This window comes from Macrobrachium rosenbergii, chromosome 51 (genome assembly GCF_040412425.1).
Source record: "Macrobrachium rosenbergii isolate ZJJX-2024 chromosome 51, ASM4041242v1, whole genome shotgun sequence".
In the NCBI taxonomy this organism is placed as follows: Eukaryota; Metazoa; Arthropoda; class Malacostraca; order Decapoda; family Palaemonidae; genus Macrobrachium; species Macrobrachium rosenbergii.
In genome coordinates, this window is record NC_089791.1 from 22,391,171 (window position 1) to 22,403,387 (window position 12,217).

General features: G+C 38.9%; 1 protein-coding gene across 4 annotated transcripts in view; it reads left to right on the top strand.

Annotated features, from left to right (window-relative positions):
* The first annotated feature begins 4,220 nt into the window (after positions 1 to 4,220).
* The window catches only part of Wnk (Wnk kinase), a 194,823-nt gene continuing 186,826 nt past the window's right edge, over positions 4,221 to 12,217 (top strand). For all 4 annotated transcript variants that reach the window (XM_067095035.1, XM_067095045.1, XM_067095059.1 and 1 more), the window contains exon 1: positions 4,221 to 6,255. The gene's annotated coding sequence lies outside the window, so the exon portion shown is untranslated. The remainder of the gene's footprint in view (positions 6,256 to 12,217) is intronic.

Genomic DNA, 12,217 nt, shown 5'->3' on the forward strand with positions numbered 1-12,217 from the left:
GCTTCGATGTAAGGAAGTTTACGTTTATTATTATTATTATTTTTCTTGGTGTGTTTTCTTTTTCGTTTATCATGTAAAGATAAAAGATAGATGTTATAACGTTCTTGTGTTTCCTGTATTTTTTTTATAGCTTTTATAAGAAACTTGTCTTCTGTTCTTATTTGGGTCGTCTTGTAGCATTTTCATAATATTTGTCTTCTTTCCCGTTAGCTGTTAAGCTCCTTATCTGGAAATTTACGTCAAGTTCCTCAGCTGTGGTGCCGGAACTATTCATTAACATTAATTGATACTCGTCTATAAAAACAGATATTTCTTATATATCATATACCTGATATAATGAATTTTTCCCCCTAATGGTATAGTCTCTGGTAATGAGATTTCGCCAATCTTTGTTCTGACAGAATTACGGCTTCCGAAACAGTTTTACATTTATGGGTCCTTTTTTTCGTGTTTTATTTTATGAGAGTTGTGCCTTAAGCTTCCAGATATTGTGGTAATGGTGATGTAGGTGTTTGATGTCATGTTTAGATAATGAAGTATTATGTTTGTAAAGTAAATAGCCTCATTTTGTGTATCGAATACGTGAATAAAGTATAATCTGGCTCTTTTCTAAACATATGCATATTTGTCTCTTTATAATAAAACTAAATATTATACACAAACACATATGTACATATATGTGTATATGTACATATATATATATCATCTGTTTAACACCCATAGTCAATGGGCAATAAATTCCACAGTTAAACTTGCTGTCTTCCAGCCCGAGGTCAACCTCTCTCCGCTATCATATTTACAACACACTCCCTTGAATCCCGACGTTGTTCTCGACCCTGTCTTATATTGCCGTCATTTTTGACAGTATGGGTTGTAAGAATTATATATAACACTCGTATTAGTCTTCAATAAGACGGGACACAGTTTTCTTCTTCACCGGTATCTGAAGAAGAAGATTTTATGTCTTCGAAAGCTTGTATTTTGTGAATTAAAGAATCAGGAATCTAAACCATCCCGTCTTATTGAAGCGTAATACGATATTCTGAGTATATGTACACAGTGAGGTTGTGTGGCTATTTTGTGAATAGGAATTTATATGTATATATATTATAAAATATATGAATGTGTATATGTATATATATATATATATATATATAACATATATATATATATATATATGCTATATATACGCACCTGATTTTCACTAAGGAGAACAACGTAGGTCTTTCAACATGTACAGCAATGTGTTCTGATTGGCCAGGGAGGATCATCATTTCCCCCCATAGTGCCTGCCGGGGTGTAGCGCGTAACCTGACCCGTGACCTTGTGGCAGCGAATGTGATACCATTCGCATATCGTACGGCCTGCAAATGATTCCTCTGCGCGAGTGAGTGAAGTAAGGAAGGAAGAGCGCTTTGGCTGTAGATTCGTCGGAATGTTATGTCTTAGTTTGAACGGTCATGCGATTGTGGGTTTTATTTCTGTGGTGCGTATGTCGTAAGGGTGTAACTGAAAAGGGCTGTTATTGTTTATGAAAAATAATTCTGAAGATTTTTAATCGTTTTCAAAATCGTCCATAAAAACATCGAACTTATTAGCAGTAACGCATTGTATTATTATTATTATTATTATTATTATTATTATTATTATTATTATTATTATCATTATTATTATTATTGTGAGGTTCAAAATCGTTTTGGAACTATGAAGCTTATTAGTTCACAAAGTTTTTACAGAAAAAAAACACGCTGTAACAGCCAAGTACATATTATTATTATTATTATTATTATTATTATTATTATTGTTGTTATTGTTGTTGTTGTTGTTATGAGGTTCAAAATTCATGTGGAACTAACATTAAAGCCCATTAGCTTACCAAGATTCTACATAGAATCCCCCCAAAAATAGCCAGGCAAATAAAATTATAATTATTATTATTATTATTGTGATGTTCAAAATTCATGTAGAACTAACTTTTAGAGCCCAGTAACTTACCATACGAAAAAAAAAAAGAAAGAAAAACAGCCAGGGAAATAAAACTCCATAAAATACAGATAAAACGTTACAAGATCTTGTGGTATAATCGCACACGTATAACCCCCCAACTAAACCTCTATGTCGTTTCGTGCTCATGCGTGCCGTTGATTTCCTGTATGACGGAACGCGAAAGCCGCGGACGGAAGTCTGTCCCCGACTGCAGCGCTCCGTCTTCAAATACAGCATTGTATTTGTCCCGTTCCTGCAGTCAAATGCCTGACGTCGTCGTAAGGAGTCTTCATAGCACTTGTTGAATGAATGAGACGCGCGTTCTTCGTACCATTTGCACTTTTGACTTGCTTGCTGTTAGTTATTGCTTGGTTGGTGTCTTCTAGTTTGTTCTTCTTTTTATATTTGCTACACTGTAATTTTTTATTGTTCTTTTTTATTTATGATTCTGCTTAGGGTTTTATGATGCGCGTCTCTGAATTTATGTGAATTTTTTGCAGCTTTAAAAGAGTATTTTATTTCCGATGAGGGTTTTTAGAGCTTTTTGCGATTAGCATTTTTAAACCGTGTGTGCCCTAAAAAGGTTTTTCTATTAGTATTTTATCTGCAAGGATCTCCCTTAATTACAATTTCAAATAAGGGTCATAAATAAGGTTCATTATTATATGTTTCTTTACGGCGAGTGTCTAAAACTCAGTGTATAAATATAACGATTAAACGCGGTTGTTATATAATGCAAACATTGCAGGAACCCCATGCAAATTACGTAAATGTTTGTTCGCAACGTGGCCTGGAATTCTATTAACTATTGGGTGTATTCAGGCTTCAACATTTACTGTGGAAACTCGTGGAGTGTTTGTTGTTTCGTAAATTCAGTAACTCAAATTTTATACTCTATTCGAGGAATTCGTTCTTAGGTTCACTTCACGTTATTGGGGTGTGTGTGTGTGTGTGTGTGTGTGTGTGTGTGTGTGTGTGTGTGTGTGTGTGTGTGTGTGTGGGCGTGGGCGTCTCTCTGAGTCTTGCATGTTTTTAGGTCTGGAGTTCTGGAAAGAGTTTTCTTCTCTTTTGTCCTCTATTTATATCCAGTGAAGGTACGAGAGGCGTGGCTTTGGAATTACATGGGGCATTATATATTTAATTAATGTATGTTGAATAAATGTCTTGTTAATGAACCGAAAGGGCTCTTAATTCTTGGGAGCCAACGGGGGCACCAGGGAAGCTTGATGTACTGTGGTATCAGGTACTTTAAGTGATCAGCATTATCATCCCTAATTATCATTCATAATTATCGTCCATTCGGAGAGTATACCGAAAACATGTACCATTAATTAAAGCAAAGGAATCCTATGAGAAACCCGCCGTTGAGTAACGTGGTTAAAAGAAGAGTACTTGCCAATGTCATACATTAGCATCAGTTGTACCCTCAGTGAATGTAATGAGTTTGAGGTCACGGTGGATGTGATGTCCCCCTCTCAAAAGGTTTGGGGGTGGAGGGTCAGCAGTTCTTCCTTAAGGTAATGCCGCCGCCGCCGCCTCCTCACAAGTGATTGTTGTCCGGGGCATGATGCTGAGGGAATAAATTAGCGAGGATGGTGGTGTAATGCACGGCCGCCTACAGTCAAAAGGTGAACTGTATGTAATGTTCCCTTCTTTTACTTTCGACTGGGGATGCGGCATTAATGTAAAGTGTAAAATATTAATGAAATTGCAATACTGTTATGTGTTAAATTAGGTAATAAAATAAATGTTAGTAAAGATAAGAAGACACGTTATAATGCCGGTGTGTTTCAGAAACGCTCTAGTTACCCGTTTACACTCGCCTGTCTTTTCCGAACGGCGCAAATGGGCCTTTGGTGTATTACGGTCGTGAAGTGAATGCGTTGTGCTATATCCACGAACGTAGTTCCTTTTGTATCGTAGCAAGAATAATTTAAAACGTTAGTTACATCGTCCCCTTCATGTGTTACACTGTTACAGAATCATGAACACAGACGAATGTCGAAGGGATTGGTGAAGGTCAAGACTTCTTGCTTCGGATGTGCTTCTCGTTTTGTTTAGAAGCAGGGTTTTATTTTTGCGTAATGTGCGTAGGCAGTAAAGAGTCAGCTGCTGGCACTTCAAAACGAAGCTTTCTTCTGCGTCTGGTATCATACATTGACGCTGAAGAATGGTCGGCTGCATGTTATAGTTGTCTGTAGATAGATAGACTTCGTGTGCGAGTCTACCAGTTTTGGTGGCGGTGCGTATGTTGGTGGTGAGACGGCGATGGTGAATGGGGGATCTTGGGGGGAAGGATGATGTTGGTGGAGAGGGGAGGGGGGAGAGAGGGAGGAGGAGGAGATGGAGTTGGTGGAGGACGTCAACTCCACCACCACACTAGCTGCCTGCTAGCTATCTGCCTCGCACACACAGACGCACACATACACACACTCGCACTCACCCTCCCTGTGAGCCCTCCCTCTTCCCTCCTCCACTAGTTGGTTAGCCACCACCACGTCCACACCTTACTCAGCGCTCGGCTCTTGCGTTCTGCTCTTCCACCTCGAACTCGCTTTTTATTTTTTTTAATACCTGGTTTAAGCAGTCGGGGATTTATCAATCGTTTCTCCCCCGCACTGTCTGTATCGTCGTGACACAGGCCCTCCGATGAAAGCACCACCATGCCGACGAAGTGTTGTGTTGTGACTCCATGTGGGATGACGGTGATGCCCTTAGGAAGGGGAAACTGGGAGATGAGCGAAGGCGGCCGTTACAGTAGTTACTGGCTGGGTGACGACTCGCAGCACCAGCAGGAGGAGCACCTCGGCTGTATCGTGCCGTCGCTTAGTGCTGTAGGTGATTCTGTATCCTTAGGGCATTCACAGTATGTGGTGGTGTCGTTGTAGTCTCCCGAAGAAGGAAGGGAGGACTACGGTCGTCAGCAGGGTGTAAAAAGGGCTTTCGTTCGTAGTGTTCGTATTATTTATTGTACTGTGAAACAATATAGCTATGCGTGCCTGTGATTAAAACGGTATTTGTTCATTCTAAAGCCTCTCCTTCGGCCTGGATCTGCCCAGAACGAGCCTTTCCCCTTCAGTATTTTAACCCGAGGGCGGGAACCACAAGCCCATCTCGCTCGCTGGTTTTGGGGGTTAGGCAACTTCAAGTGAGCTCTATGACGCGACGTCGTAAGGCTGTATGTCGCCCATTTTCATCCCATGACAATGTGAACGACCTTGATCTTCAGGGATGTACGTTTTTGGGTGCGCAAGTATCTGTAAGTTGAGCTTTGGGTGATTCACTGTTGCTTCACTTATAAATCCAAACGATACAGAAATCCCTAAAGCCAGAACTCCCTGGTGGCTGCGATAACGGTCTGTGAAAGAATCAAAGTGGGTTTGTGCGTGCGTCTGTTGTCTGTCTGTGAGAGCGCGAGTTCGTCGAAGTTCGCTTAGCTGTTAAGACCTGAAGCGAAGAAGTGTCCGTGTTCGTTCGTACGTGCGTTCGTGACGTGGTTCTCTACACTGAGAGTGGGAATAAAGTAATAACACTTGCGTGTGTATGTCTGTGTGTTTTCTAGCAAAGACCTCACTCTCCGTCTCTCTCTCTCCCTCTCTATCTCACCCTCTCTCACTCCCTCGGTGCACAATCAGACGACGGGGAAGTGGAAAAGCCAACTAGCCTATCACCTTTATGCCCAACAGACCTTGATTCGACTCAGGCTTTATTGAAAAGTGAGATGGTATTTTTAGAGCAGTGAACAAAAAGAGTCCAGTGAATATTTCCCTTCATTATCGCCCTAATTCATAGTCCGGAGTTTTGAGAGTTGAAATAGACCCTAAATTTTTGGTGGTTTTCCTAAGCTGGGTATCTACAGGCGATTCATTTCACAAGGTGTATTTGAACGGCCGAAGAAGAAGGAGCGTACGAAAATATTAAAATTCTCCTCAAGTGTCTTAATGGTCCCCCCGTCGTTCCCTCCTCACTGCTAGTGCGAGTGGGCGATTCATTCTGACACGCTCCACGATTAATTATGGGAAAAGTACAGAAAGTGAAGGAAGATTGCTGTGTATTGATTTTTTGTCTGGTCGTGTAGGTGCTCAAGCAATACTGAAATTGAAAGCAATTAAGATTTGAGTGTTGAACTGGTGCAAGGATACAGAAAGAATAACAGCAAGTTGTTGCGATTTTGAAAATAGTCATAAAAATCGTTTCACATCAGCTGATTCGAAGTCATTTCCTGGATAAACTTTCCATCTGAGTTCCCGTTGTTCTTCATGATTTTTGGTAAGTATTCCAACTGTTTGTCGTATGATTATCACCAGCAACAACAGCGGTTACTTTGACTTAGTTAAAAATAAATGACTAATATTGTGAAAAGAAACATGTGGCAATCTGCCCTAGGGACCAGCCTGAGTTACCGGATACTAATTTGAAATAACAACGGAAGTTGGTCGCTTCCCATTTCAGGTGAAATATTTCCGTTATTCTCTCACATTTATATGGATAGTGGGCGATGCCAGGTATAATTTACTGTATACATAGATGGTAAACAGTTCAAAGGTCATATGTCGCGGAAGAACTCAGTTTTGCATAGCGGACAACTAAGCTAACGAGCGCATTTCATGTAAATTATTAAAGAATTTTCATAAAAAAAAATTGTTTGCTTAAAAAAAAATTTGTTGGGAGTTCTGATCAGTTATATCTTAAAAGAATGGTTCACTGATACACGAGCTTACGTGGCCAGTGTTGGGAAGTTGTACCTCGTCCTTGGCATAACGTGTCGTAAGAAATGGTTTAGCCAGTTGCTTTTGACTAGTTCGTATGCTCGCCAGGAACCCGAAAGTCCCAAGAATTTGCTGTTATGAGGTTAAGTTGGCCGTGTGTCAGCAGTGGCTCGTGTTCTTGCTTGAGAGCTATCTGTAATGCCAAGAGTTGACAGGTCCAATGACCTGGCTTCGAAATGTGATGATTAATTATGTAATGATATTAATTTTCGTTGCATAACGGTGACCCACACGAATTTAGTTGTAGAGGCAGGGCAGCTCTTATTAATACTTTTATGATTTTTGACAACAGAATTGAGTAAACTTTGGGAAACTTCAGTGTCGAAATATTCAGTCATTGCATGACCTCTGACAAACTTGATACCGGTTTCTCAAGGAGTATTGCTTTCATTTATTAAATAACGCCGATGTTTGCGCAGGCACCACTGCTTTGACGTCGGTTGGTCGAAAAGATTTTTCTTCGAACAGATTTATTATTGATATCTCCTCTTCCGAGAAAACGTCATTGTGATATCATGAAAGGTCATGACGGGCAACAAACACACACATACACACATGTGTGTGTGTGTGTGTGTGTGTAAAGAGCATGGAACTTCCAGTATTTCAAGTAATTCAGGCAATGATAAGGACCCAAGTTGTAAAACTTTTAGATTTTACGAAGCCATGGAAGTTTAACAATCAATCAGGGACCCGTCCACCAAGTTTTGTTTGAGATGACGTCTTGCAGAAGCAAACTGTTCAGTGCTCTCTCTCTCTCTCTCTCTCTCTCTCTCTCTCTCTCTCTCTCTCTCTCTCTCTCTCTCATCTCTCCTCAGGTATGCCGCTGGTTCAGAAATTAATCCGAACTTTGTTTTTCATAAAAACGCTGTAAAAGAATGGCCCAAGGGCCATATCTAGTTTACAGAGGGTAATAGGATTTCGGCTGAGAAAGTTGTTCAGCCTTGTGAGCGTTATGCCTGCCAAGGTGTTCCACTTCTGTGAAGAGTGCTCTTCATTATTTTGAGATATTATGATATTTTCTTGAGAAAATCACAAATTGGAGAACAAAAATGTTTAAGACATTCACATACAGTTTAGGAGCGTCCTACTTAATAGTGTCTCCACATTGAAGAGGGAGTATGACGCTCCGAAGCTGCATGTGGATTTATTATATATATCTGTTCTCCAATTTGGGATTCTTTCAAGCTTCAAGCAGATACTGATCTGTCGTCATGATGGTATTTTCTTATATAGAGTTCCACTGGATGTTTTATGAGTTCTGTCATGCTTGAATGTAACCTATTTGATTATTGTCTTGGTTTTTCATGTATAGTGTAATGAAAGCCGTATTTATTTTTCACATTATGAAAAACGCTTTTATTTTTTATATAATAAAAAGCTTATTTATTTTAGATACCTATACTACCACTTCGATACCTGATTTTTCTGCATCTAAATTATAACAGGTCTCATTAATTCGTGAATACCTTAGAACATTTCAACATTATTGTCCTTTTTCTGGTATCCATGGCTGCTGAGGAAAAAAACAGCTTTCCCTCTCTTTTCCTTCCTGTGCTTGCCCATTCCTGCAGCAGCAAGCAGGGAGCTGCTGGAGTTTTCTTTCGTCGACATGTGCGTGCCGACGCACAGCTGGTCACGGAGACCGTCTGTTGGTCGTCTGGCCATCCATGCCTTACCTTGCTGATCGAACTTTTGCTTTCAAGTATTGAGCGCAGCTATTCAGTCGAGTGTGACTCTGGGCATTCATTCCTAAGATTGTCTCTTTTTTATATATTATAACCATAAGATCGTCACTTTTTATAGATTATTGTAACACTATAGATTATTATAACCCCAAGATTGTTTATTTTTATAAATTATTATAATCCTAAGATTATATTTTTATAGATTATTATAACAATAAGAATTTGTCTTTTTTATAGATTACTATAACCCTAAGATTATCTCTTTTTTATTGATTATTATATTGTGACTGTGTTAAAAACGTTCATTTAGTCCTAAATCCAATTCTTGTTCCTTCTCTCTCTTTTATTATATATTTGTGTAAGTCATAATATGTGACGTCTATCCGTGTGTAAAAAGCTCATTTGGCCCAGAATTTAATTCCTTTTCCATCTCTCTCTCTCTTTTTATGTATTTTCCTAAGTCATTATAGCCTAATATTACGTCCGTCTGTTGAAAAACGTTCAATTGGACCTAAATTTAATTCTGGTTCCTTCTCTGTCTCGCATATTTTTGTAAGTCATTATAATGTGACGTCTGTTTGTGCTTGAATACATTCATTTGGCCCTAAATTTAATCCTGTTTCATTCTTCCGCCCATCCCGAATTCTTGTCGATAATGTAATATATTCTAGAGAATTTGACTGTTCCCCCTCCTTGCTCGAGTCTTCAAATCCAACACGTGTTGAGGGTGCTGAGATCATTTGAGTGTCTTCGTGTGCGCGCTTGTGCGTGCGTCTGCATCGCCCATGAGTCTCTCGTTACATCCAGTTTTGTGACGTTTCCCATGACTGGTTTGTATATGAATGTTAAGTTTATGTTGAGGTTCTCGCTGTCCTTATATATGTGTGTATATATATATGTAAATATACATAGGCTATATATATATGTATATATGTATATATATATATATATATATATATATATATATATATATATATATATATATATATATATATATATATATATATATATATATAGGCTATATATACATGACATATATTGAGATATATTTATATATACATAACATACATACATACATACATTACATATATTGAGATATATATATATATATATATATATATATATATATATATATATATATATATATATATATATATATTATATATTATATATGTATGTGTTTATGTTTCTCTCACATTCACCATCACGTGTAAAATGTCATCACTCGATGTAACTTCGTGCAGTAACATGAAAATTCGTTACACCATCCGTCTCAACGATTCCATAGTGCAGTTCCTGAATGCCGCTGGATTCCAGTTCTCACGGTTCCCAGGCTCTCCGATTAATTCCAGCTCATCACTCGTGCTTGCTTGCGCGCGCGTTTGTGTGTGCGTGTGTTTGCGCGTATAGAGGCGAAGTGCGCGTTTGGAACTTTCTTCGCTTATTCCTCTGTAACTTATCTCACTTATCTCTAGTAACTCGGAGCAAGATGTCCCTTGAAGCAACTCGAATTCCGTTGATAAGAAGCGGACCAGGTTTGCGTCGGTCTTCCAACGTGTACCCCAGGCAAGTTTAATTCACGTGCCGTGTTTGAGGAAGGAGGTTAATTATTCATGGCAGCCTCTAATATATCCTTGGCCTTTGGGTGTGCACGTCAACGACGGCTGTGTATATTGCAGCAATCGAATTAAAGATGAATCGGTTCTTGTGTTTGTTCGAAGCGGTTTTGTGTTTAGTGTGAAAGAAACTAAGAGTGCTCTCTCTCTCTCTCTCTCTCTCTCTCTCTCTCTCTCCTCTCTCTCTCTCTCTCTCTCTCTCTCTCTCTCTAAACGGTTTTGTGTAAAAGAAACAACAGTTCTCTCTCTCTCTCTCTCTCTCTCTCTCTCTCTCTCTCTCTCTCTCTCTCTCTCTCTCTAAATGATTAAATTAGTAAAACTAATTTATCGGGGGGTGGGCGGTGTTGAATGTAACATATAAATTGGGTATTAAATTTCCTAACCAGTTGAAAAATATAAATTTCTCTGTATGATATACGAAACGAAGTAATTGTCGAATCAGTCCAGATGACCTTCATTCCTGTAAAAAAAAATAAAGATAAGGATTATGACTTTTTTTTACCGGATATTACGACCTGAAGCCCTTTCTCCGAAAGATTTGTGACTTAACAACGTGTATTTGAGGAACTGTAGTCTCCGCTATGTCTGTGTTAAAGTATCGTGGAGAGATCGTATAAGCTAATACATTTCGTGGAAAATATAACTTCTAAAATTTTGGTTCATTAGTTTTGTTGATATGTAAAGTTTCAGCAAATTATTGTTAGGAGTTAGAGGTTCGAGTAAGCCAACTGTGCAGATTTACTGAGGTGCAATATGTATTTGTCAGTGTTATGTCGAGTAAGCCAATTGGACAGATTTACTAAGGTGCAATAATTTTTATTTTTTTATTTTGGCTGTTAAGAGCTTACGTTGACATAGGTAAACTTAACATGTATGTTATGCTGAAAATAACAATTCTCCCCCCCCCCACCCCTCCCCCTTCGTTTTCATGACCGAGCACGCCACCTTTCCTCTTGCAGCAGACTGCTAAACTTTATTGCAAACTTCAGTGTTGCTCTTCGATCTTGGCCAGTGCCGGGCATGCGCGTGTCCCTGTCACGGTAGTTGCAATGATTAGAAATTAGCTTTGAGACTGGTGTTTATATTTTGGTGAAGGGCGTTATTTGTCAGAAATGGCGAAAACGTTATGCACCTAGGAGAAGGTAGCTCTGAGATAAAAATTACGTTAAAGGTTTGATTTTATTTCTTACGAGTGAGAAGTCTTGACCAAGTCAACTAGTAGCTACAACTGTTAAAACGTTTTGGAAACGAGAATAACGCCTAAACATTATACTGTACCGCGATTTTAACTTGGCCGTCATGCCACAACGTGTTTTTATTCTTCTTCTCTTGTCAGAAAGGACACGTACTGTTGGTTGTGGGTGTTTGAAGGCGAATAAACGCCTGAAGTGTACTAGCAGTCTGGCAGTTCGTCAGAGGAATGTATGTCATATTGAGAAACCATCCGGTTACGGTATTTTTCTTGGATACTGCCGACGCGTTTGGTTGGTTTAGTAGTGTCGCTGGGTACGTGTAAATTCATTGTCCTGGTTAAGATCTGAGAGTCACGGTATCTTTATTGTTATTATTCCGTTCTTTTTGGTAAAGTTTTTACCTGTCCTTTAAATTGTACAATCTTTATCATATGAAATTTTATATTTTTTCTTGTCAAAAATATCATAATAAAGGCGTAGTTTTTGAAATTACTTTTGGTAATTTTTTATCGATTCATTATAATATAATAACTGCTATTTCCCCAATTCCCCCTTCCCCACCCCCACCCAAACCCACCTCATGAAAAGAGCATAGGATGTATGAAATAGCAAGTCATAATAACTTATGGCGTTGATTATTGATATTCGTGGCTGATTGCACACCTGCCAGGGAATTTATTTCATAGCTAGTCGACTGAAAGGTGTTGTTTGTCGGGTGAAAGGTTGAATCATCCAGCTGGGTAAATTTGACGTTTGTCTGCGCCTGCGCACATGTGTTGTAACGAGGGCTTGTTCGTTGGTGAAGTTTGTTAACTTGGATTCGTCATTCCATTTTATTTTAGTTCACTAGAATTCATTAATGACCGTGGTGAGTAGCTTGATTATGAAATTGCTTCTTGGTTGTCTTTTGTAATTTCAAAATCATCATACGATCATCAGGAGACTGATGAATAGGCTACAGTTACAAT